The sequence below is a fragment of the Ciconia boyciana genome, chromosome 5 (assembly GCF_034638445.1).
Source record: "Ciconia boyciana chromosome 5, ASM3463844v1, whole genome shotgun sequence".
NCBI lineage: Eukaryota > Metazoa > Chordata > Aves > Ciconiiformes > Ciconiidae > Ciconia > Ciconia boyciana.
The window spans coordinates 29,411,119-29,437,821 of record NC_132938.1 but is presented as its reverse complement, the minus strand read 5'-3'; the positions used below and the strand labels follow the sequence as shown (position 1 = coordinate 29,437,821).

Below are 26,703 nucleotides of genomic sequence, written 5' to 3'. Positions count from 1 at the left end.
TTCTCAGTTCAGACTACTTCAAATTATTTTGCAAATTGTTTTACATGTAACTCATACTGCTAATAGCTTTCTTTTTAAATTTTGTTGTCACCTACTGCTGTTTTAATTTTGTCTGATATGTAAGTGCATTTTCATCCATGCTGTGGAAATACTGGTAATATCTGATTCATTATTTTAATGTTTTTTTATGGATTATTTTAATGGATAATCATTTTATCATTAGCTATGATAATTGAACATCATATCTTAAAAATGGCATGATGCAATCAAAAACTTGTGAAATGTAACATTGTCTGGTGGTTACTTAATGAACATTGAGAGTAGCTACGATATAGGCTGGATCTTCCAGATCCTTGCTCCTTCTAGAGGGCATGTGAGTTGACATTCGGTCCCTGAAGGTATTCTCCATAGCCTAAGCCTGTTTGCAAGGCAGTTCCTCTCCTTTTGTTAGACTGTAAATCACAGAGCATCTAAGCAAATGCTTGCTGATAAGCCTGTGACACTTGGGAGGAAGGTTAAGTGATCCTCCCTTTAAGAAAGACACTCATAGTGGTGCTTTCAAACTCACAAAAGTGAGTTAGCACCTGCATTTGCCTTTTTTGTGATAGATGGATTCTTAAATTCTTATAAAACTTCTGAAGTTGTGAATAGGCAACCTTGGCTTGTAATTTCATTGGCCTCTCTCTCTCTCCCTCTCTCCAACAATTCCTACCTGAGAAAGGCAGATAACCTCTTTTCTTGATCTGGATTTGGTCCTGTTGTTCCAGTTCCATGTTAATGAATGCCACAGGAATACATCTGGAGATTTTACTTTTGATGTGCTGAAAATCAAGCACACTTACATGGTGTATTGGGGTGATAATTCTTGCTGTCACAGAACTGACAGAATTAAAAGAAAAAAAAAGGCACATGCTTCATTACTGTGACATGCTTCAAATTATCCTAAGTCTACAAAATCCATCTGTCTACCTGTGTATAAGGACCATGCTGTTACGGAACCAGTCCACAAAACTACTCTACAATACTGTGTAGAAATGGAAATGGTATATTTATGCTTTTCCTGAGGCAGATTTTTGTCACATTAAATTGAATTGCATGTGTCTTAATGGGTTTTGCATTTGTTGTAGAAAAGGTTGAGGACTTCAGCAAAGGTAGGTCCTCATTTAGTTTAGCCATATACCAAATATACGTTACTGAGAGGCATTGAGAAGACATGCAGTAATCATTTGTCAGACTCCTACTTAATAATGTTTAAGATCATACATAATGATATACTAACATTAGTCACAGTTAAATGCTTTTTAATGAAGCTTTCATAGGGTAATGTTTTGTTCCCAATTAATAAATCAGCCTTTATGGTAATTTAGTTCACCTGTATCAACCAGATTTATTTAAATGTGTACAGAAGTAGAACTTGACATAGCGTTTCCTAGACCACAGAGTTACAGTGGCCAGATATTTCCTAATGGCCAGTGTACCTATACTACTGACTTTTGCAGTTTTGCATATCCTACATCAGGTACGTAAGTAGTAGCAATTTGTTATTCTTAATAACATCATTGCAAATTAACTGTGCAGTAGTAAGCAATGCAATTGTTGTATACCTGAGTTTTAAATATTCCACATAATTTTTTTTTTCTTGACATTGTAATTCTGATAAGTCTTTGCTCAAATGTATTGTCTTCTCACCATTTGTGCACAGTTTTTGGCACACTGATTGGTTTGATGGGTCTGATCACTACTATAATCCAAGGACAAAAATAAATGGATATGTTACTAAGACACTGCACTGCTAATTGCGTGTGGAGTCTGGAAGTAAATACTTGGGTTATGCAGAAGAAAGGTAATAAATTCTTAGTATTGGTGTCTAGCAGCAGTAAGAAATCCAAATCTGCCTGGCCTGTCTATCAGTAATTTCTCATCCTTCATCCCTGTTAAATCACTCCTTGTCTTTGTGCTACAAGGCAAGGTAAAACAGAAGCACTTTATGTTCTCTGCTTCCCTCAGCTCTGTTTTGCATTCCCTATAGTGGCTGTAAGGCAGTGTAGTGTGTATATGTCAGTCTCTGTACTTTGGGGAAAGTCTCCCTGAGCAGTCAAAGGTGGTGGTGGGGAGCAGCTCTCCCCCTCATGACTCTTTTAACCCCTTAGCAGCAGCGTTGAATGCTACTGTGGCTCTCCGGTGAAATAGCAAGCAGTTGCTTCCAGGGAAGAGGGCAGCGACAGGGTTTTTCTGAAGCTTGCAGAGATGAGAGCTGCACAACATGAGATGGGAAGGACAACTGGAGACTATTGTCAAGCAGGTAGTGGAGGGTGGCTGCCAAGAAGCTTGAAGCTCGTGGCTTCCAGCAGCAGGAGAAAGGATCCCACTTCACCTGTAGCCCTGCAGCTTTGGAAGTGGTACAGTGCCCTTGGGCAGAGGGGATGACAAGCAGTATCTGCCCAACGATTTGTCAGAGCCAGCTGAACCTGAACTGGATGCCTGTGCGGATGGGAAAGGCAGGCAGTACCTACTGGAGCTCCTCCCTGCAACAACCAACCTGCCAACACAGCGTGGTGTCTCCTAAAGCTGGACGTGCTTAAACTTTTTTGGGAATCTTAGGCTTCCTTGAAAATAGCTACTTGGAGTTGCAGTAGGAGTGCTTCAGGATCCAGCAACATCCATTACCTATAGTTCATAAATCTGCCTTTCAAGCATTTCTTTCTCCCTCATAATAGATCTCAGCTGTGTAAAATTTTTAATGGCATTATGCTCTGGATAACCACAAAATTTGTTTAAGGAGATAAATTAGACCCATATGCAATCATAGTAATTGCTGTCTCGATTAAAAAAAAATCAAATCTTTTATTATAAACAGAGTAAAATCTCAAACCTGTTACTGGCTGTGCTCTCTCATTGGAGAGAGTAACTGATGGAGAGAGTAACGTGCACCACAAGCTTAAAAACGAAGACATTCAAATGCAGAATACAAGGATGTAATGGCAGGAAGGGGGATGCAATAATCTGAAGATAGGGCAAAGCTGCAATAAATCTGTGTTCAAGAGGATTAGTCCTGAAAATCCCTGGGCACAAGCAGTTTGTGGCAGTGGTGGAATGTCATGAGGCTCTGTAAAAGTTTAAGTGGAGGACTAATCCTACCCTTGAAGCAGAGCTATTTATGTCTCAGAGTAGGATATGTTACTTCTAGGCTTTCCATTTTTAAAATATGTTTTAAAGTATGTATTTTTCCGGTGTTGTTTGTACAGTGTCTTTTGCCCTACTATCCTTACATTCTTTAGATTCTTTTGAATACTAATGATAAAAATGGGATTATGCAAAGAAGACAAGCAGTTAGGTGGAGATATGTCATTATGCTACTTAATTTCATTCATGTCAGTACTCAGACATTCTGGGACGGAGTGAAGTCTGAATTGCTAACAGGCAAGATAAATAACATTTGCAAAAAAGCAAAATTACCTGTTCTTTTTTTTTTTAATTGTGGCTTGGGGTTCAAGTTATCTGACCCACTGCTTAGTTTTTATTTTGATGTCTGACTCTCTGAATACCATATTTTTGCTATATAATCAAGTTATTTTTTGCCAAAAAAAAATTATATGAAAGAAAACATTGATGTCCAGTATTTCCAGAACTGACTTCCTTAACTAATACTGTGAGAGGTTTCCCTGCAGGGCAGCAGGTCTTGTAGGAACAAATGGTAAAGGTAATATTTTGGGTTAAGTCATCAGTGAGCAGTTAAAGTAAGTTCAGAATGAGCGCAGGAAGTGGAGTTATGGTTCAGTACTTAGAGCATTTCATCAAAATGCTGTCAAAAAGCTGTTTCTCAATTCTTGAGGAAAAAATAGAAGCAATATTTAAGACAGCAATGACAACTAAATGTGGAGATGATCAGAGATAAACAATGCAAATCCTGTCGTGAAATGTTTCCTCCATTTGGAGGACAGGTATCAAATTTTAATATGTTTGTTCTTTTTCTCTCAGTCAACAGAACATAAATTATAAATGTAGATGAAGATATGAACTGGGGTGGACTATATTTTTCCTTAAAAGCAAAATAAAATCTTGAAATCAAATAAAAAATAACCATGCTTCTCTTAACCACTGCAGAGCTGGGGCTCTAGTACACACTGGAAGTAGACTTTCATATCCCAGGTAAAACATTGCTTTTATTAAATCAGTGTTAATTTAACTTCAGTGGTATCGGGGAACTTAATCCCATAGAAACTGTTTGACATCAGAAGCCAGTCCCATACCTGTGGTGTAATTGGCCTAATTTTTCTGGAACCAGGAAGACTCTTGATGTTTAAGATTTAATGGGATGTCTTGTAGGCAGAGTTATTGAAGGAATAGAGGAAGGCAGAAAAACTATACCTTTAACCTGCAATTTTTTTTCTCTGTCCATGGTACATGTACAAGGTTTACAGTTGTCATGCCTGCTGACACTGTAAATTTCCAAGCAAATCCTGAGTGGCTGAGTCCTTGACCCTGGGAGAAAACATCAGCACTGAACTGCAAACATGCCCAACTTCTAGTGCTGGAAGAGTCTACTTACAGGAGGTACTTTTGAGGATTAGCATTATTTCTGTTGGTATCATGTATTTTATATAATGTAGTGTGTACAAAGCAGAGGATACAGCTGCAGGGCTGTATCTTTATCTCTGGCAACTCCAGCCATTCAGGGTGAGCAAACTATTAAAGACTATGGCATGGGAATCAGCTTTGTGCTACCATCTATTCAAGTGTAAATACTCTTTTGCTAGACTGAACTGACTGTGAATTTGAAACCTGTTATCCATCTGCTGTTTATTCTTTTTTTTTTCCCAAATACAGGTTGTATTTACTTTCTTTGCTATTTTTTTTTTTTAAATGATGAAGGGCTGTTTGCTGGAAAAGGTCACTGCTGGTTTTCCTTTAAGGATCCCGGGTTCAGAAATTTCTTGAGGCACTTTGAGGCTTATGGGTTTTCTGATGAGGGCTTGCAGCTGTAGTGCCTTGCGATCACGGTGCTGTGATCTACAGGACAGTAGAACTGCCTGTGACAAGCAGGTGGCCTGGATACTTCACCATCAATGTCACCTTGAGCACTGGGTTGCTGCGTGCTGGCTCCTCTACTGTGTTAGCAGAGGTATCTGTGGGACAGTGGTGTTACCTGAAACCCTGATATATTCAGGGCTAGATATCCACTTTTCCACAAGGCAATGTTATTTCTAGCCCAAAAGAAATCTCCTGTTCACAGCATGTCTCTGAGCAGTCGTGCTGCAGAGTCGAAGGGCTGGTGTGCTGCAGGGAGTGGGGGCCAGCAAGCAGCTGCCTCCTGGAGACCAGGCTCTCCTTTAGCTGGCCCTGCTGCTGTCCCCCTCCTCCTCAGCTCATGAACCTACAGCCTCAACTACCATTCCTCCTTAAAAACAGATCTCTTATTAAGCTCTGTAAATCTAGAGTGAGAGCTGCTCATTAGTAACAAGTGTGCGGGTGGGCCAGGCTATGGCATGTCAAGTGTTGAGGTGAGAACCTGATGGGAAGCATTCATTACACTCCTTCACTGCCTGCATCACGTTCTCTTTGGGTTTATTCAGTGATCACCATTGAAATCTAGCACTACACTGTCATACTCAGCATATTTTAAAATTTGATTTGGGCTAGCAGCTGGTTGATTTGAAGGTAAGTTTTGGAGTCAGTAAAATAAAGCCAAGTATGTTATAAACACTAGCTCAACAGATATTCACCCGTGAACTTATCCTCACAATGAACCAGATCTTTGACTGTAGAGACCTGCAAAGTGCCTAACACTATAAAGTATAACCTAACACAATAACATCCACATGAGGAGGTGTTCAACCCTTTCAAGGTGTCTGATTCCTGGGAAGAAGTCAGGATTTCTTACACTATACTATGTATGCATTCTAGCCCACTTTTTTATATTTTGTTCACATAGAACATTGACTTCTACAGTCAGTGCCAAGTAGAAGTGTCTCAAACGTTAGATAATCTTCGACTTGGGTGCTCTAGGCATTAAAATATTTTGGGGAAGGGTATATCACATTTTAGTTGTCTTGGGAGATTTACCTTGGCACTTGAAGTAATTGTCAGTAAATTGATCATCGTTATTTTGCTTAAAGAAACAAACCCTTGCTGAATAGTCTGATTTTTAGCTGCCAGAATTCTGCTTCAGAGAACAGTTACATAGTACTATCACAAAGCAGGGATGGGGTGAGGAGATTACCCAAAATGGGCTTGCTGGCTTCTGCCTTCCCCAGGAGGAGAGCCTGAAGCTCCAGGGAGGGAGTAGGAGGCAGTGGGGAAGGGAGAGCTCTGATGTGGAGGAGTGGGGGGAGAGAGGTAGTGGGAGAAAAGGTCTGTAAGAAAATATTTTGCTTTGACTGAGTTAGAAACTTCTAAAATCAAAACCTTAAGCCAGATATGCACTTTTAATAGATAATGTAAGATCTTTTTCTGTTCAATACAGTGTATCAGAAATAATTCAGAGTAGCGTGAAGATGAATGACTTGCTTGTAAAGATCTAGAAATATTTAAAAAAAAAATCACTAAAATGTTACAATGTAACTGTTTAAATATTAGCAAAAAGCTCTCTTTCTTTCATGCTTGTAAGCCAAATTTCAGTGCAATGAGAATTTTTACTGCACAGCTATAAACCCATGAAAATAAATTTTATAATATAAATCCCAAGAGAACTATAACTATACCAGGGCAAACAAGATACTTCAATAAAAAGTGCCTGAGAGTTGGAGCTGAAATTTACTGCAAGAAGTAATTTAGTTTGACAGCGCAAGTATGTTGCAAGCCAAAAAGAAAAAGAGAGTGAGCTAGATGGGAAGTGCTTAGCATAAAGGAAGGTCCAAGAGGGAAGTAAAGTCAGATAACTGGTTTTCAGTCTGGTTTTAATAAAAAAAAATGGTGCTAAATCTGTAACTTTAGAACAGCTAGATCTGTAATCTGTAAATCTGTATCTCTATACAAACCTTCTAAAAGTTTGCAAGAAGAGTGATGTTACTACTGAAATTCCTAGAGGCAGATAATATCCACAGATTGAAATATCCTGCTCAGGAGGGAACAGAGGTCTGCTAGATGGCAGCAGTGATGTTAGTGTCATTTGGTACCTTCGTCTTTTGGGTTGTTTGTTTTGTTGTTGTTTATTGCCAAATAAAACCAAACCAGACACCAAGATATGTATTGTGTGTGCATGACAGACAGACATGCACATGTTCAGATGCCTCCCCTTCTTTGGCAGAAGAGGAATCTAGACATCTTTCACACCCAGCTTGGTTTGTAATTGGAAGGCTTCAGGATGTGCTTGGTCAAAATGACTGGTAAAAACCAGATTGTTTCTGGGATCAGACACACTTCATATTGACCCATCGCTATCTAACTTCCTTGTAACCAAGGAAGATCTTCCTGGATTTTGGAAGCAGGGGTGAGGCTGGAAGAGAGTGCTGTCATTTCCCTGTAGGTGCTGTGCGACTCTTCAGGAACTGTGACTTCTCATGTACCTTCTACACATCAACATTACCCATATCAACACATCTCAAACAGAAACCTGCAGTCAGGGGAGGAAATGTGCAGAAGCAAGGATCAAAACAATTTCTTGCTTTCATATTTCTTGTCTTCTTCTGATGCCTGGCCTGCTGGATTTTCCAAGATGGGGGAGTCTGCTCCTTTTCCAGTGGTTGTAGCTTTACCTATGCACTGGAAAAATGGGCCAGAACAGTGGCTTCAGTACTAAACAAACTTGGCTGAGAGACATAGAGATCTAGTGGTTTTAAATGAAGAGAAATGAGGTGTTCTAAGCTTTCATGGGTGGTGTGGAAACTCTTTCATAGTTGAGAAGCTTAATCCTTTCTTGATTTTGTGAAACACATGTGAGTGATTTTGAACATGGTGTGTCCTCTGACTCTCTGTTACAAGTTACTAAAAACACTGGTTGCCAGCCCTTACTGTTGGTTTGCAACACCTGTGTGGGCTAGCAGAAAAGGCAGGGCTCTGAGGGAGTAATTGGAAGCATCTGGGGAGATACCTGCCTCTTTTTGTTGGTTGTGTCTGGCTCAACCTCTAGCTTCTTATGGAACTGTGAACTGATGGGGGAGCTGCCTTGGAAAAAAATGGTAGAAAATACAAGTAAGTGCTAAACTTCTGTGTTTTTTGTGGAAACAAAAACATGTTTCCACAAAACAATGCCTGACCAGGCTAAGCATCTGTTTAAGATGTGAAATGCTAGTTTTTTTGCTGATGTTAGATGAGTCCTGCTTCTTTTTTAGCTATAAGGAAGAGGAAATTAGTAACTAATCAATTGCAGAGAAATTTGACTTGAGATTTTTAGGACTTCATGGTCCTACATTGTTTGAAACTAAATCCCTGCTCCTAGGAGAGTGCAACAGAGAGGGAAGATAGCATTTTCTGTAGGGGTCCTGTGGAGAAAAGAAGGAATGGTAAGAGGCAGGAGGAACCCTGATGCAAAGGAAAAGAGGCTTCCACTTGGATCTGTGGTTAGTTTTATGGCCACACTTCTTCATAATGAGCTCACCTATGAAATCTATTAATGACATGTATCACCTAGGGAAGATTGCAACAGCAGCAGTAAATGGCTTCTTACAGTATGGCACTGTACTGCTTTATATTTGTAACTGACTGTAAGACCTAATACTCATTAAAATACGCTTTTACCACTTAGTCAGAAGATCTTAAATTATCAAGTCTTTACAGACCACTCAAGCGATTCTTAATATAAAGTGTGATTGATTTCTGAAGGTTTTTCTCAGGTCTTTGGTATTCACTCTTTTCCTGGGTTCTCCTATCCTGATCAGACAGTAAGCACACTTCATTTGTTCCAGATAGGTAGCTGAATGTGAAAACTAATAAATCCAGTCAGTGAAGCTGGCAGCGTAATTATGTCTTGATACATATGTTGTGAGGAAACTCGAGTGCATCTGAAGAAGCTGAGCTGCTGCAGTTAATCTACCATGTGCGGTGACTAATTTCATTGGAGAACTGAAAGTAAAATGAAACTCTTGCACTAGGACCTTAATGAGAGGATCTTTGCTTTTGCCAAAATATTGACCCCACTGGCAGTGTAAAGTGTGGAAAAAGAAATTAGATTGCCTTTTTGCACACCCCTGACTCGGGAGGAACGCTGACGTGGTTTTTGTGTAGAAAACTGATTGATGATAATGCCCTGTGAATAGATCTTAATTGGAAAACAAGATAAATCAGAGAAATGAATCTTTTCATTGCATGTGGCCCAAGACTGATTCTGTGACAGTGAACCTGTTTAAGGCGTATATTACTTCAAAGAGATTTCTAGTTACAACAGCTTATAAATTCTCATAACTTTTTGAATAAATTAATTATAACATTGAAATAAACTTGGGACAGTAGGGTGTTTCCGTTATTCCAGTACAGCTTTTTTGTAGTTCTTATGCCTTATTTTTCTTTGTGAATTGTGCTGTTGAGTCAGTTAAACATAGGAATAAAATTGTACCCTGCCATTCATTTTAATTAGAAAACAAGATTTGGGACACAGTGGGAAGGGAAGGACCTTTGGGTCATTGTTAGTACTACCGCGAGTACCGCCTCATGATAGTTCTTTCATAACCTGATCGACATGTGTCTTAAAATACTTGGGAGTAGTAGGGCAAACTCTTAAATAGGAAGTTTTTGGGAAACCACATTTTTCTGATAGTTAGCCCTCTAATTTGCAGCCTGAATTGTTTTATGGCCGGTGTGTACCCCTTTGCCTTTGGAACAATATCGTCCTGTGGCTTACACGGCACTTTTCCCTAATGTTTTTTCCCCTTTCTGGACGACAAGCACATCTCCTGTCAGTACTTCTCTTGCCGGGTGAAACAAAATTCTCTGTCCTTGTTAAGCAGATGTATGTCCTTTCCCAGCTGCAGCAGCACTAGGTGAAGAGGCTACCATCTTCTAATTTATCCCCTCTTCCCTGGAAATTAAAATCCATTATTATCTACCAGCAGAGCTACTGATGTGAAAACACCTTGAATAGTCTTTGTGAATCTGTTTTTGTTGACTGGTAGTTAAATTGGGTAAGGTGGTAATGAGCTCATAGTGACTGAAATAGATTAGGAAGTGTTCACCAAAGCAACCTTAGTTAGCATCTATAAGAGAGCTGTAATCTCTAGCAGAGAAATGGTGATGGGTAACTTGGAGTAGACTGGGAGAGACCTTCTTAAACCAGCACAGTGTGGATTAGGAGAGACTGTATGTGTACATACGTGGGCTCCTCTGTGTGAATGTTTTATCTGAGCTTGTCCTTTTTACCCAGTTCTTCAGCTGGGCTTGCATAAGATGGAGCAGGTTAACAAGCCCCGGAGAGTGAGCAGCTTAGTCATACTTAGAGCATTTAGTTTCTCCTGACTGCCAACACGGATGAGTCATATGCAGATTTTGTCTGAGTGGGTCACATCTTTGAAAAGAAAATTGGGTTTGTGCCAATGAGATATTTTTATCCTAAAAGATCTGTTAACTCTTATTGATAACTTTGAACTGGTAGGGGGTGGATATTTTGTATTTGAATGTGTTGGGGGGCAAGGGGGGGGGAATATTTTTCACTGGTTTTCTCTTTCAGTAGTGGTAGTTGTTTTACAAGGTGGGTAGCAGTTGTGTATACCAAAAATGTCTTATGGGGAAGAAAAAGGTACAAAAATTGTAAGCAGTTTTAGAGCAGAATATATATATTTATTTGTTTAACTTTATATTGTAATAGAGGTGAGAACAACTTGCTCCAATGTTGAATCTTTGTCCTGTTTTATTTGGTTTTAGACTTCCTTTATATTAAAAATATAATTTCTTTTTACTTTTAAACAATGATACTTAGTGGTCTGTCATATTCACTGGATGCTGTGCGCACAAGTGATCCAGCAGACTGATATGTAGTTGTGTAGCATCTTGAATGCACAATATCTGTCACTGCTCTTCTGTAAACTGAACATCCCTCATAAACAGAGCACACAGGCTTGTTATAAACAGTGTTATTTCAGAAATTAAATATATATTTCATAATTTAAAGAAGTGTGTATGTCATAGATAATATACTTGTATAAATGCTTTCCCCATGATATCTTGGAACACCTTATTTTGTCTGTTTGCTTTTTTTCCAATTTTTAAAAAAAATTATTTTTTCATTCCAAAACATAGCCATTACTTTTAAAAGTTTCGTAAAAAGATTGCCTCGTCATCCAAGTTAAGTACTCAAAATCCACCAGCTATTTTAATTTCTCCTTGGCACAGAACATTTTTCAAATGGATGGAACACAGGACAGCCAGAGAGGTGGACCTGTTCAAGTAGGAGAGTAAAAGGTCCAACTATAAGTACTTAAAGTTCAGGTTGTCTACTCCATGCCTCATTATGCAGTATAGACATACTTTTTGATACTTAGCATTTTATAGGTCTGGCAGGTTGTAATTAAAACTGTGCCAATTTGTATCTAAAATCCAAGAAGAGGTATGAATGGAATCTCATGGTACCTTTTTACATATTCATTTTGACCGTAGTGCTGCCTTTAGGGTACTCGCATAGGAAGGCTGGCTAGAGAACACTTGATTTTTTGCTAAAATCATGAAAGTTAGCTGTGTTCTGAATGGTGGTGCAAATACATTCGGCAAGATCGTGTGCACTTGTGAAACGCGACGAAGCTGGATGTGATGGGAATGTGGGGCTGTATTAGCTATTGGCTCTTCCAGCAGAGAGAATCAAAGCCTTGACGAAAGAAACAAGATGAGCATGTTTTACGAACCAAAGCAGTGAGCTGAATGAGGGCAAGACTTGTCTTCCTCAGCTCCTTAAGCATCAGGACAGAAAATATTCACGTGCTTTTGAGAGTTTCCTGGCTCAGGCTCTGGCGTAGACCTATATCAGGCTGCCTTGTCACCTTTTTCCTCCTGCCTTGAGTAAGCTTTAATATTCTGCAAGCTTGGACTCTGCAGGCTTTTGTACACATCTGCATTTTATTTCTACAGATAGTTGACATATAATTCCTCGCAGTCTGTATCTGTTGTTGTGCCTGTTTCTTCCATCTTCAGCTTTAAGAGCACTGTATGATAGACTCTGTTTAATGCTACTGTGCCTTTATTAATGCAGTGTTCGCAAGGACAGAATAAGCAAAAATTTCCTTAGATGATAGAGATGCTCTTCAGCATAATGTTAAAATACTGAATTAAGATTGAAGCTTATACAAACAGATGAATTTCTTTTCCACTCAAGTTGTCTGACTCATTAAGGAGAATTTTCAGATAAAATCACGTTGTTTATGGTGTTTAATTCTCACTTTGTGTTGTTTTGTCACAACCTTGCTGTGTTGCATGGCTTCTTGGAGCCCCAAGAGGTGGTTGGATAATTTTACTTCTTTTTTCTCTGGGACAAGAGAGAAATACAGTAAGACACTGCTGCTTGACTACTCTTTTGTATTTTCTTCTGGATTTCATAGTTCAGAGGTTCTTCCCTGAAATGTTTTAATGATGGAAGCCATAATAAATTACATGGGCATTCTTTCATCAAGATGGCTAATGAAAGTGTAGGAAAGTATGAAAGACATCATGCCAACCTGTATTGTTTTGAAATTCTCATCCTTCCACTTTCCATCCTGTATAAATGTTTTGCTATTGTTCTCATGTTAGTAGCTAAATAACATGTTATTGCTAAGGCTCAGTGTCCAGGTAAACCTAAAGAAAAGGTGCTGTTATAATCTACAGCCTTGATGACTGCTCGGTGGAGTATCATGAACTCTGGATTTTCAAAGAGCAAGATGGCTTGCTTCAGAGATAAGCAAACAGGCAGTTCCTCTCTTACCCCCAGCAGATCAAGATGCAAAAGGAATATGTAATTTATAGGGAACGATTTACACTCTGGGTTTAGCCCCTTTTTTGCTGTTTCAAAATTGTCTGAGAGGGTACGAGTTCCTCAGATGAACAGGCTTAACGTTGCTTGCTACTCTTTTGCCTTCTCTTATGGGCTGCAAACGATTGACTATAAGGAGCTATCGCACTGTGTTCAAATTCCATACTGGTTACCCAGTGGTTTCACAGAATGATTTCTTTTCCTTGAATGGACACCTTATTTTTGTATTGAAGGAAGGAGTTGGGAACCTTTCCAGGAGAGGGATCTAAAAATGGGTTTGGAAATGTTGTATTTTAAACTTCATATATTGCAGCTTATACCAGTTAATACATTCTTCCTGGGTCTAATTTGAGGCTGCTTTGGAAGGAGGAATATTTACATATAAATGTTACTTCTTATTACATTTACACAAAATAAGTGCATGCCTGGCATAGTGGAAAGAACTATGATAAGGTTTTTTTGGTTTGGTTTGGTTCCCCTTTGATCTTTTAACTCCTCTTGCTGTGGCCAGGGCTGTCTCTTTGAGTATTCTAATAGCTCTTCAATTTGGCAAATAACACCTCACTTATACTGATAAAATTTCCTACAGGTGACTGAGTATGGCAGAAGATTGAGTTATTCCCCATGTGAGTGAAGATTCATGGACAGTGCTATGCAGTATTCAGGCAGCTTTACTTATAATCTTGTGGCATGCAGGCCTTTGAATATTTTCAGTAAAATGCTTTGATATTTTCACTGGCATCTTAAGAATAAGCCTGACATTTTGCCATTAAGAAATAATAGAAAAAAGAAATTAGAAATGGAATAAAAGTGAATGAAAGCTCATTCATATATATATATATATATATATATATAAAACAGCCATCAGCTCAATGCTCATAAAAGACAGACACTCCCATTGCCATTGAGAAAACATTTCCAATGAAGCAGGTACTCTACCATTGACATCTCAATTTTGAGCTTATAAGGAGACCTACAAAACTTCCTCAACGATGAACCTGGAAACAGCTTTATGGCTGTACCGTTCACAACCAGAAGAGTGAAATGATATGGGCACAAAATACTTGTGGAAAAAGCTGCTGCTTATGACCCCAGGTAGTTTAATTGCACAGCGCTCTGAACAGCTGTACTTGGTAGAACGGAGGAGGTAGCGACTGCAGTATGGGTTGAAATATTTTATATGAGTTTTGTCAGGAAAGAAGATACTGAGGGATCTGTGAGTTCAGAGCAATTGTTCCAACCTGTACTTAACCTGAAATTTGTTGCTTCGGTTTGACCTAAAGAGGAGCTTGTGTGCCTGCAAACCTTCCTGAAAACTTGTCTATTTTTTTGCAGTTAAATCAGGTGATGCAATAGAAATACTACTCTTCCATAAAAGATAAAGACAAAATTTGGCATTTTTATTCTCCTGCAGTTCTAAAAGTGTTTTAGTAGGTGTTTTTGTTCTGTCTGGGCTGTTGTTGCTTGTTGGGGTTTCTTTTGTTAATCAAACTTAATAAACCTAATTCTGTTTATGACATCTTTAATGATAGCCACACAGATAATCCACCAGTTTGGATCCTTTATAGCTAGCACACAGGCTGTTCATTTGAATCTTCATGCATTTCCCAGAATTAGGAATATTTTAAAATATTTTAAGTGTTTAACTAATATCAAGCAAATGCATTTGTTATGCAGAGAAAAATTATTTATTTTTCTTCTGTTTAGTGATTTGTTTATGAGAAACTAAGCATTTGGTGACTCTAAGGTTGATAATATACCATATGTAGAGTAATTAAATATTGCTGAAACATCTGTGGCACACCTTCAAAACAAAACTCTTCTCTTTGCTTGTTTTCTAAAGGCAGAGTCCCAGCAGGGGGCTCCCAGGTAACACTGAGAAATCTTTAGTAGTCTTAACGTACAGTAGTTGCCCACACTTGGATAATAGCTGTGTATTTTAAAACTTCCTAGAATTTGAGTTAAATTACTATTTAGAGTCTTTATTTTTTTTTAAAGCATTTTACTTAAGGAAGACTTTAGTTGCTAAACTCTTTTGGCTAATCTTAAAGTATTTCAGTGGAAACTGCTGTTCCTTGGATCTAAAGCTGAAATTTTTGCCTTAGATCTTTTAAAAATCTGGCTGATATAGGTCTTCTACCAATTTAGGCTTAACACCATCTAACATCCCAGAGAGAGCTTGGAATTCTTATGCATTTTAGTGATTTTCTGCAAATGGGTTAAGTGTATATCCTGTATCAAGAAGAGGCAGCATTAATTGTATTAAGCGCAGAATTATCAGTCTCATGTAAAGAAATAATTTTAAAAAATGAAAAATTGATATATCATCCTAGAATCTTGCCAAAAAAATAAAAGCATTAATTTTATAATTGTTTCATTTATTTCTTTCAGTGAAAGACTCAACAGTTGGAGACCTTGTAACAAGACAGGTAGGCCAGTGGCCAACTGTGTTTCAAATGATGTCAGCTGGGGTCAATGGAATAATTCTTAGGAAATAATTTGACAATTTTTTATTCTCTCCCCTCCCCCCATTTGCAAAATGTCTGACTAGAGATTCATCAAAAGTATTTCTTCAGAAACATTTATTAAGATATTGAAATATCTCTTGTAGAATAGTTTATGAGCTAATAAAATAGAAATTTAGATATTTTTTTTTAATTGGACTCCAAAGGTGTGTTCCACAGATGTTTTCTGACAGAAGAAAATAATGGGAAAAGGGTTAAGACATTATTTGAACTAAATCCTTACCAATAAAATAAATCTGTGCAACCTCTTTCTTTCTGTCCCTTGATCAGAACATACTAAAACTAATAAATACAGCATTGGGGACATATAGGTGATTTACTTGGATAACTGTTAGGCCTTTTAAAAACTCTTAAATATTATCTCTCATTTTACCAAAAAATAGATAGCCTTAAGAGATATGGTCTTTCCTTTGTAAAAAGGTTTATCATCAAACCTGAGAACAAGTTTAAAACATCCCGCATCAGCTAATAAAACCAAAAATATTAAGATTTTTCAGACCAGCTTTACTTTCCAGGTTCTTCATTTACACAAATATATTAGGAACAGGACTGGAAGTAGATTTATGCTTCCTATATAACCACTTGATCACACTGTCTTACATAGTTTACAAATCCATCTATCTAAAGATTATGAAAAATGCTGCATTTGCAGTCTCTTGTGACCATGCTCTCAGAGGTGGCTAGAGTGGCTCTGCTAACAGAGACATCAGCAGCATGCGATGGAGCATCAGAGAGTTGAATTTCCTAGGCCTGAGAAGTGCCAAGGGGTCTAAACTTCCCTAAATTTCTTCTGCCTGTGCCGTGATGCATGGGAGATGTCAGCTTACCCTTTGTATGTAACTTATCTTCTCGGATGATAAACTTTTCTGTCTGATCTACAGAAATGATGGTAATATAAGAGGGTGTATATATATCTTTTTGGAAGATGATCGGTGTCGTGTTGGACCAAGAATATTGTTATGCACATGGCTTTGAAAAATTGGTCTTTGGCATTTTTCATGAATGTGAAGAACTGGACACTTTTCACTTGTGGAAAATACACAGTTTTGCAAGAAGTAAGCAATTAATTTGTACCTGTTTTGATTTGTTTTTAGCTGTTCTTTCCAAAGAGAAGCTAAGTGTATACTCTTACTGACCTGACTCTAGGAAGGACCTGTGTGTGGTTTGTTTGTGTGTGTGTGTTTTGTGTGGTTTTTTTGTTGGGGGTGGTTTTGAGAGTTTTGGTTGGCTTTTTTTCTTTTCTTTAAGGAATTTTGAGAATTGGAGCCAATGCCTCTGTCAGGGGGACATGTTGTTGTTGGTACTGAGGCTGGAGGCTGTGACTGCTGTGTTACTCTGACTTGTGAGCAGTTACCTCAGCTAAGGTGAAACCAGCCACGCTGGGTGTAGACAACCCTGTACCTGGGCTGGGGGAGCTGAAGCTGATGTTGCTGCCTGATGATTTACCCAGAGATCAAGAAATAGTCTGCAGTCAGCTCAGACTCCTGTGTAGGTCACTGCCATGTAAATCTACCTACTGTAGATTTGTCTTTGTCCATGCTTTTGACTCTTGCTTTAGGCTCTGAGTAGCTCCAGTACTTCTGATACTTCTAGATTCTTCTCTGAAAGATGATGTCTAATTATATTTGTAATCCAATCAAATACGTCATCCAAAACTAAATAAATTATATCTGAAGTACCTACCTCCTCATGTCTGGTCAGGTTGACTTCTCAGTCTAACAAATAGAGGTCAGACTTGCAGTTTAAGGTGGGATTGTATTACCAATGCTATAGCAATACTTGGTAATCTCACTTTATTAGTGGCTTTATAAATTAAAACATTCTAGTTGTCACGTATTTTGCCTCTTAAAATGAGGTCATTTTGGCCTGGCAATTATGAGACCATATACGTCGATACCATAGCAAAAGTGCCGAATAGAGGAATGTACTATTGTATTTTATAGAGTAATTAATTTTACATTTTATTATACTCAAGGGATTGGCTATTTTCTAGATTGTAAATTCTCCTGCAGCTACTTCTAAACTAGGCCAATGACACTTGAGAAGAAAAACTAATCCTCTTTTTCTTTTAAGTGGAGATATTTGTAGAAGAGCGAGGGTTAAGGAGAAAATACATTGCCTGAAAACATTTTTTTTTTTTAAAGCATTATTATTTGTATCTCAGCATTGTACTCAAAAAAACAGTTCTTAATCTGTCTCGAAATTACTTAAAAACACTGTGTTTGATTGCCTTAGTGAATTAATCAAGGCAGGGTTGCTTTTGATGCTGATACCCTTAAATACTTGATATGGTACGAGCAGCCTTCTGCGTGGTGTGGCACAGAGCAGGTACGGCCTGATGGCTGTGAGCTTTGTGAGCAAAGGGGATGTCTCTGAGAAGGAGCAGACTCCACAACCTGGCACCTTTTACTAATTTTCCTTTTTCACTTTGTGTGTCATTAGTGAATGGGCTGTCCCAGCATTTGTTCAGGATTTCAGCAGCTTTAAGGTAGTGTTCATTAGGACAGTTCTTCTCTCTTAGAGAGAATACTTAAATCAAGACTCCTCCCTCCTGTGGATCTAAGTACATTCATCAATTTGGTGCAGGTCTGGTAAAATATTTGCTGCATCCCCTAGGACCTTAATTTACCTGCCTGATACCTTTATTGCATAGAAAAGGTACAGATTTGCATCTCGCCCCCCACCCCTCTGATTTTGGTTGAACAGGTACTTCACTGATGTCACTGATCAACATCAATATAAATGAAATGAGAGTGAGGTTGGTTTTGAGCAGCTAAGAACTTACATTTTCTCCCTCAATAATAATTGTTCTTGGCATGCTCAAAATTAATAGCATGCAAATTGGAAATCTGCAGCACAGTACAACTTTAATTACTGTCCCTTTTAAATTTTTATTATTAGAGGAAAATGGATTTGCTTTTTATTAAATGTCTTTTTAATGAACTTCAAGACCTGGAAAACACATGTACTGTGGTATGTACCAAATGTATGCTGATACAAAATGCACTGCTTAAGTATGTTAGCATATTGGGATTCAGCACAGATCTCTATTGTTATGTACCTGTTTGTTATACACATTATATAAAAACATATACTAAACAATCTGTACTGCTAACAGTACATACCAGCTCTAAGTTAAATTGCAGTGGTTTTTAGAAAAGGTTTAGCCTTTTTCTTTCAAAAATACAAGTAGTGTAACTGTATATGTCCATTTGGTGTTCCTTGCAAAGTATAAGCAGCAAGAAATGTGTTCAAGATCTAGTATTTCAGGGAAAAAGCAAATATGATGAAGTTATGCAAACTCAAGCACTAACTTCTAGAGTATGAAGATGAAATATGCTCGACCGCAGGGGTGGGTGTGCAACTGGCCACACTGATACGGTAGGAGTTACGGAGCTCACTTGTGAAAAGCTTATGGGGATTTTCTTTCTGGTTGCTCAATCATAAGATATCTGTTCACCTAACAGGTTATCAGGCACGAGCTTTTATGGTTTGTGAGAGGAGAAAGCTGAGCTGGTAAATATACAAAAGCTCCCTTCTTGTCTGATACCTACACCCTAAAAGCAAGTAAAGAAAGAAATACTCATTAAAAATTGTCTATGCTATTATTGGATGAAGTGATTCTTAGAGTGTATATAAATTTAGTTGAAATTCTTCTTGATCAATGGTACTTCAGTGTTCATCTCTGCCGTTAAATTTATTTTTACTTAATTTCTGTCTCCCAATGTGTTTGAGGCAACTATAAATAATAGCATTATGTATACACACTAGAGATGAGCTTTGATGTGAATGGAGTTCTTTTAAAATAAATAAATAGTAAAAAAAATTAAAGACCATTATATTCAGAAGTGCAGTTTGGATGCAGATTGGGTTGCCAGTGGCAGAGTAGTAATTCTAAAGTATTGGAAGACATTTGCACTTCTGATATGAGAGAAAGGGAGGACTTGCTCAGATTTAGTAGGCAGAACATAGTCTGTAAAATAGACGATAAGAGAATAATCCAAAACCAATTTATACCAAGACAGTAAGAAGATGATGTGCTGCATAGAAAATATGTAATCCATACTTTGCAGTGTCCTTCAGCTTTAAAATGAAACATTTGTTAAATGTTGTCTAATTATTTTTTTATTGTTCTTTGGATAGCATTAATGTGGTTAAATAGTATTTTGACAATATTAATATATTTAAATAGGTGACATAACTTCAGTGATCTGAGTTTGATCTAGAATCTGCTTGAATTAAGTGGCCTTTGAATAAAGCCTAGTGGGCTTTGCTCTACAAAATGCTTATAATTCAGTTCTTCAAAGTGCTGTACTTGATAGCCACAGTCACTTACAGCATCTAAAGCTTGTGTTTAAATTCAAGCCCATGAAGCCAGTTGTTGTGACTCCACCAGACTGCTTATGTACTTAACTACCGATTACAAGAGCCACTGCTCACATATTTAAAGCTGAGTCCATGTTAAGTACTTGTGTTTGCTACGTAAAAATGGAATAAAAATTAAGGTGGCTGAAACTGGAGGAAAAAGTTCCACATCAAATTACAGGGAATTATGTGACGATTCAGTAGGAGTTTGAGCAGTTGCTCCCCACAGAGCTGCATGTTTCTGCCACGTTGGCTGTTTACTGGGAGAAAGAGGGGGGAGAGTTGCTGTGCATGCCACTGGAGGGATTTCAGTTTGCGTGCTGTCAGTGATGAGGAGAGCACCTCTTTTTGGGATGAGCAGCTGGTGGCTTCCCCGTGGCAGTTTGTGAGGCCATTCGTGCTGAAGGAAGACAGCAAGGCTGTCTCTGAGTTATGCCTGGGACTTCTTACCCTGCCCTGGCAGCCAGAGAGGACCCTAGCTTTCTTCCTTTCTCTTATAGCTTCGAGTCGTCCATTTCCATTTGTGCTGTTTATTAACCACCAATTTACCACTTCATTTTATCAAGCCTGCGGGCTCCATTTTGTGCTTGACATTGAATAAAACCTCAGTGTTTTGGAAGCAGCATTTTTGGTTTGCACACAGAAGCCCATAAGCAGTTACAGGTTTTCTGGTTTACCTGCAGTAGTAAAGGTCTACATAAATCATGCCCCGTAAGTTTTAAGGGGTCTACTCACTTTCGCCTTAAATTTCCTCAATTTTGGCTGTGTGCTTTCAGTTATAAATTACTACAATGATCTCTGTCTCAGGTATTCTTCATCAAACAATGTTAAAGAAATGATAAAACCCTGTGTTGATTGCTATGTTACATTTTGTGTAACAAATGTGAGTAAGGTGAGATTGCATTTCACTGTATATACAGTGTTACATGGACATAGCATAAAAGGTACAAATCCAACCACTCCAGAATGAGGAGGTGCCTGAACTGAGATTGTCTCTTCGATTTCCAGCTGTGGCGTTAAGCAGTGAAGTACACAGCAGCCTCCGGGGTCGGGTATAGAGCAGTGCTGTATGTAGAGTTTCCCACCAGTGCCCAACTAAATACTGGAGAAGTAAAACAATGATGAATTGAGCTTCATGTAGCGAATAGACTAAATGTGCTGGTCCCCCACTGATTTATTATCCTTATCATTCTGTAGCACTCTGTCCTTTCTAATCTTTGTACATTAAGTAGGAGAATAAGAAACTGCAGGCTGGGCGTGAAGAGTACTGGGAGCAGCTGGAGGAGGCAGGTTTGGGGAGAAGTGTTCACACCTGGAGAGGAGAGTGCAGCTAAGCTAGCAGGGAGTGTAAATGTGGGCTTCAACATCTAAGCTGGAGAAAAGTCTGGCTGGACCTGAAAATATGTTTGTGAAATGCAACAGGCCCAGTGGAGGAGTAGAGCTTTGTGCTGCTGCTGCCACGTTGCTGCCGCTAGCAAGTTAGATATTTGCAGGGGACACCCAGCCTGGGGAGGAGACAACCATTAAAAAAAAAATCGAAAAGTACTTTTTGCTTGAACTAGAGTTATGCAGTGGTTGTTTGTGGTGAGCTTAGGAGTGGCTAGGTTACAGTTCCTTTATTCTTGCTGGTTTTTTGTTTGGTGTCTGAATATAATTACATCTCTCTCTGCGTCTGAAAAACAAAGCAAGCAAATCCAACTTCTGCAGGATTCTTTTATTTTGTTCTACACTTCTTCCCCTCAACTAGAGTATATAACTGTTCTTCAGTTAGATTTGCTCACTCATTCACTAAAAATGAGTAATACTGAGAGTGTCTCATTCCATGGCGCTCCTTCACCGTTCTTGCATAGAGCTATGAGACAGACTACACCTGTACTGCCTCCTTCCAGCAGTATTTAAACAAGAACATCCCTCAGCCTCCACATAAAAAAAAAGACAGACACCAAAACCTGTATCTTAGTACGCCACTGCCTGCTTGAGTGCTACTGTGCTTCATGCAGTAAATTGCAGACTGTAGCTGTATTGAGATGATAAAATATATCTATCTTTTTTTTCTCAGAATGTATTATACCCAGTTTGCAATCTCTGTCAGATTAACTGCAGGGTGTGGGAAGTGACCTGGGACAGACTGTGTCAAATTAACCAGTTTTGCACATGGTAAGAACGATCCTGAAAATGCATTTTAGCTTATGGCAACATCACATACTGATGGTGCTGCGGCTCCCAGGCAAATACAGATGTTTTCTGTTTTGACTTTATAGTAGGCTGGAGGAGTCATTGCTCAAGCGTGAGAGAGCATAAATTAACTTTGGTGCTTTTTTTCCTTTGGTAACTGCCAAGGGTAAGGAGTAGCTCTTTCTCCTACAGCTATTGAAGCCTGTATTTTGGCCATGCGTGCTGTCTTCTGTGCACAGACTGTTGGTTCCAACTGCTTTCTCCCCATGGGTTTAGGTACTGGTCATTGCTCACTCATCTCCTTGCACCAGCCACACCATGCCCAAGGACTGGGTTAAGGACTAGGAAAGGGAGATGACAGTAGAATTGACAGAGGGGTACAGACAATTTGAACAGCCTGCAAGCAGCAGGAGGGACAAAGAAGAAAATCCTTCTGCCTCAGGATCAATCTGCCATGTCCTCCTCTTCCTCTCCTTTTTTTCCTTCTGAGTTAAACAAATGCTCCTAGTGGTGCATCCCCTGTGATTAGGGGCCATGCTGGCTGCCCGTCAGGCACGTTTGCTCATTTAAGGGTAGTCTGTTGGAAGAAAGTTTGCAGCAGGCCCAGTGTGACCTGTGGCAGGCTGAACTGGCATCCACAACGCACGTGTGAACTGCCCCCCTCACCCCTACCCCTTCCTAATAGCTGTACAGAGGGATGTATTCGTTTGTCTGTGAGTCCTGAAAACTGACCCTCAGTGACTGAAATGTTTTGGGATGTGGAAGAAATGACAAATATTTGATTGACTTATTTTTGCAAAGTTCTTGTATATCTTCAGGTTTCAAAAATTTAAAGTAAGTCCCAAACTGGTTCTTGTGAGCCTTAATACCAGGTAACCACATATGAAAACACTAAGTAGGAGAAAGGAAAGTTTTCTGTGTCAGCTGTGATCTAAAGTCTTGCTCTTCCTTGGATTCTTTACTCCAGTATAACACTTCTCTTTTTTTTAAAGATAACACTTCTCTTTTTTAGCCCGCTGCTAAATCTTTTGGCATTGATACATGGAAGCAATAGCTTTTTGTATAATTTTCAAAACTACTCTATCATCTGATAAAAGAATGGTTTATAAGTTGCTCTGTATTTTCCTGTAGAGCGAAATAAAAAGTAGCTTTTTATTTCAGTTAGATGACATCATTTTTTTACCATTTAGAAGGATTGCAGTAATTTTTTTTTTTTTTGGCTGGAGCTGCTTAGTAACACAGGTGAGGACAATCTATTGAGTACCAGCATAAGCAGGCTGCTTGTTGCCATGATGGGATGTCCTCAAACATACCCAATAACTGACTCTTTAATCAAACCCATGAAGGTGTTTGGAGGAAAACCAAAACTCCACAGCCCCAAATCATGGCAATACAAAACCAGTCCAAAAAGCAGTGAAATTTCCCTGCATTAAAAGATGTGAGCTCCTGACTAGCAAATTTCTGTAGTAACTCTCGGACATATCACCAAAACAGACAGTGAAGAAGAGAAGTTTACACTTGAATTTACTTTTAAGATTATATTTAAAACCAAAGCATTCTGCCTTTAAATATAGCTTTTCCTGTATTCCACCTTTAGGATATGCTAGATAGACTTCCATGGATATTGCAGGAATAAGTGGTTAGTAAATCCAGCGTTGCATGGGTCAACTCACATTTGTGAATTGGTTGGAGGTAGATGGATGTCTCTTACAGTGCTTACATCATAGAAGACCTTCTTTGTGTAAGAAGTAGTGAAGTAAGTCTTTACGTTGCAGGCAAAGATAAGCCTTATCCCTGTCCCCTTGCAGTTGTAGCAGTGCCTAGCAAAGTGGCATCCTCTGCTGCAGCAGTATAAAAATGAGTGGTCTCACTAAAACCAAAGGTTGTTGGTGCTCCAAGCCAGACCTTTGCATGCTTGTCACGATATGCCTTGAAATAAATGAAGCCCTGCTCTAATGAAAGATGGGTTTGTGTCTGAATCATAGAATCATTAAGGTTGGAAAAGACCTCTAAGATCATCTAGTCCAACCATCAACATCAGAAGGAAGGGAAATATGTGTAAAGGTATCACTGAAGGTATGTTGCACTCCCGAACAACTAATACTTTTGAAGGATATGCTTCTTTCACCACACCAGATGAAATTCTGCTGATGTTTATTTCGAGGCAATGGCATGATAACAGAACAGATATCTTGGAAGCAATAAGATGTCATTGTTCTGCTAGTGAAATGCTGAGAATTAAGAGGTGGCATAAAATACTAGGAAAGGATGATTTAAATCAGAGCTTCTATTCTTGACACCATGACATAAGAATTTGAATATGGAATTTAATACAATAAATTAATAATGTTTCCTTAAATATCTTAAAGACAGGTTATACCTCTAGCATCTTACCCAGGAAAGAGGGAGAAAGGACAAGCAAAAGAAACAACAGCCTGTGTTGGTTTGAGAGTCTAGAGCTTTGGGAGAGATTTCTAGAGGATCTTGCCTGAAAAGGCAATACAAGTAATGAGAGACACTGCTAGTGCCAAAAGGGTTTATAGCTAACGGGATCTGATGACTTACTAAAAATGGGGAAAAAATAAGGAAGAATCCAGTATTTTACCAGCTGTACTGGGACCAGGCTAGAGCTGTCTCAGACACGAGCCACACGGTGCTGCCGGTTTGCACATTGACTCAAAGGGATTTTTTCCCTTCTCTTAGGAAGCAGGTGGCTACACCACAGGAAATAATAATAGCTGCTGGTGGGAGTACTTGATAGAAACTGAAGAATCGAGCACTTCAGGTACATAATACTTAACAGTGACACTCAACTTCTCTGGTATATTTGAAATGGAATTCAGTGGAAATATTAATGTGGAGATAAAGATGTTTATGTGTGTTTACTTGCTTGGGCAACAGGATGAAAGAGGTATTTGGTTAGTAATGTTACGTATTCATTACTGTGAATAATTAGCAGAAGCAGCATTTACAGTAAGAGACACATCAGCAATGCACAATTTTAGAGGGCTGAAATTTTAGGACTATTCTGTGTCTGTACAAGTTTATATGCACACATCATTCTCTAAACTGTGGGGATATAGCAGCTGAAAGTTACTGGAAAAATAGCTGAAGGGACTGTTTCTTTCATCATAGAAATAATACTATAATGGAGACATACTGAAGTGATAATGCTTTGTTATATGATCTAAAACCAGTTCAGTGTATTCGGTGCATGTTTCCCTTGTTTATTCATCTGTAAAGCCAGATTATTAACCTTGGTTTATTCTTCCTCAGCTTGGTTGAGACTGAACATTGCATCAATGCCAAACTGCCAAGTACATGGATGTAAGCAAAGCAGGTTATTTAGAGCTGCTGTGATTGTTCTAGTTCCTGTTTAAAGAAGCCACTAAAATTTCATATCTGAGCCTGAAAAGAAACATTTAACTCTGGACCGAAAATAGAAAATGTATGTGGGGAATAGGAGGCATGGCAGAAAGCAAGCATTTAAATCATGCTTGAGAGATGGTTTAAGACCCTGCCTAATTTGCTGGGAGCTCAGGCCCTGGTCTGCAGCGTAATTGGTGTCGTCTGTCTTGTTCAAGTCATGCCAGGCCAATGCTCTGTCTTCAGTAATGAAAGTGGAACTCGCAGGTCACAGCACCTCTGTGAGAGGTTTGGTGATACTGTCTTTATGCTCTCTACTGCATAGAAGCTAAATGCAAGCTGGTATGTTGCAAAGTTTCTTCTTTACTCGTGAGACTAAGATTGGAGCTGTACTCAAATTTCTAACAGGCAATGCTGAATTTTACGTAAGAACACTTTCTGCAGTGTTTTCTTCTGTTTTATTTCTTATAAGGCATATGTGTCATCTGGTATATGAAGAAATTGCTGTTTGTATGATCTAAAGGTAATCTATAGGCTGACAGAAGCATATTTATTACCATGAAGAAAGTGACCACTAATAGATGCAAACTTAGTGCAATAATTGCCATCTGTTGTATGAAACCTGTTTCAGTGTCTCTTAACTTCATTCTTTCTTCTGTTCATTTGTTATCTTTGTCTTTGATCAGATCTTTCTTGTGGGATGGGGACACTTTCTTGTGGGATAGGGATGTTTTCGCTGGCAGCCCAAAGTCTGCTCACCAGATGTGTCTAAACAGCTGCCTTTTCCTTGGAGAAAACATGGCACATCAGCTTGATCTGTGAAAAAGACCTGACAGCTGAGCATCTCTTTCTGCATGTGTTTGGCGATGACAAAGCTGTTGGTGGAGATGGGCACATCTGGCAATATTTGGCCCTGATACACCCTGAGCCCCTGCTGCCTTCTCTGGGGAGAGAAGGTGGGGAAGCCCAGAAGCCTGTGAGAGCCCCAGGTTGCCCCTGTGCCAGCGTGCACTAAAGGCATGAGGCAAGGGTAAGGGAGGAGAAGGGAATCGCCCAGTGCTAGAGTGCAAGTGTGTGGAATATAGATTGCCCTTTATATTAGTGTGGGTTTTTTCTGTTTGTTTTGTGTGGTTTTCCCACCGAGAGCAGTGAGATATTGGATGGGGTATTAAGTTGCAGAGCTGCTGCTTAACCATTCAAATGTGAATGGTTATTTAATCATATGAACTAGCAACCTTGTTATGTGAAGGTGACCATCTTTGCTGTTGCATTGGAGGTTTGCCTGAGCACCTCTGAGAGGAAGAGCACAGGCATTATGCTCAGGCAGGGTCACAACTTCTCAGCCAGGCTGGTGCTTTGTGGATGAAGCACGTGGAAGCATGTGGATGAAGAGGACTTGCAGCAAGT

At 39.0% G+C, this 26,703-nt stretch overlaps 1 protein-coding gene across 2 annotated transcripts in view; it reads right to left on the bottom strand.

The window, feature by feature from the left end:
• The window catches only part of GABRB1 (gamma-aminobutyric acid type A receptor subunit beta1), a 130,984-nt gene that overhangs the window by 31,956 nt on the left and 72,325 nt on the right, over nucleotides 1–26,703 (bottom strand). The window lies entirely within an intron of this gene.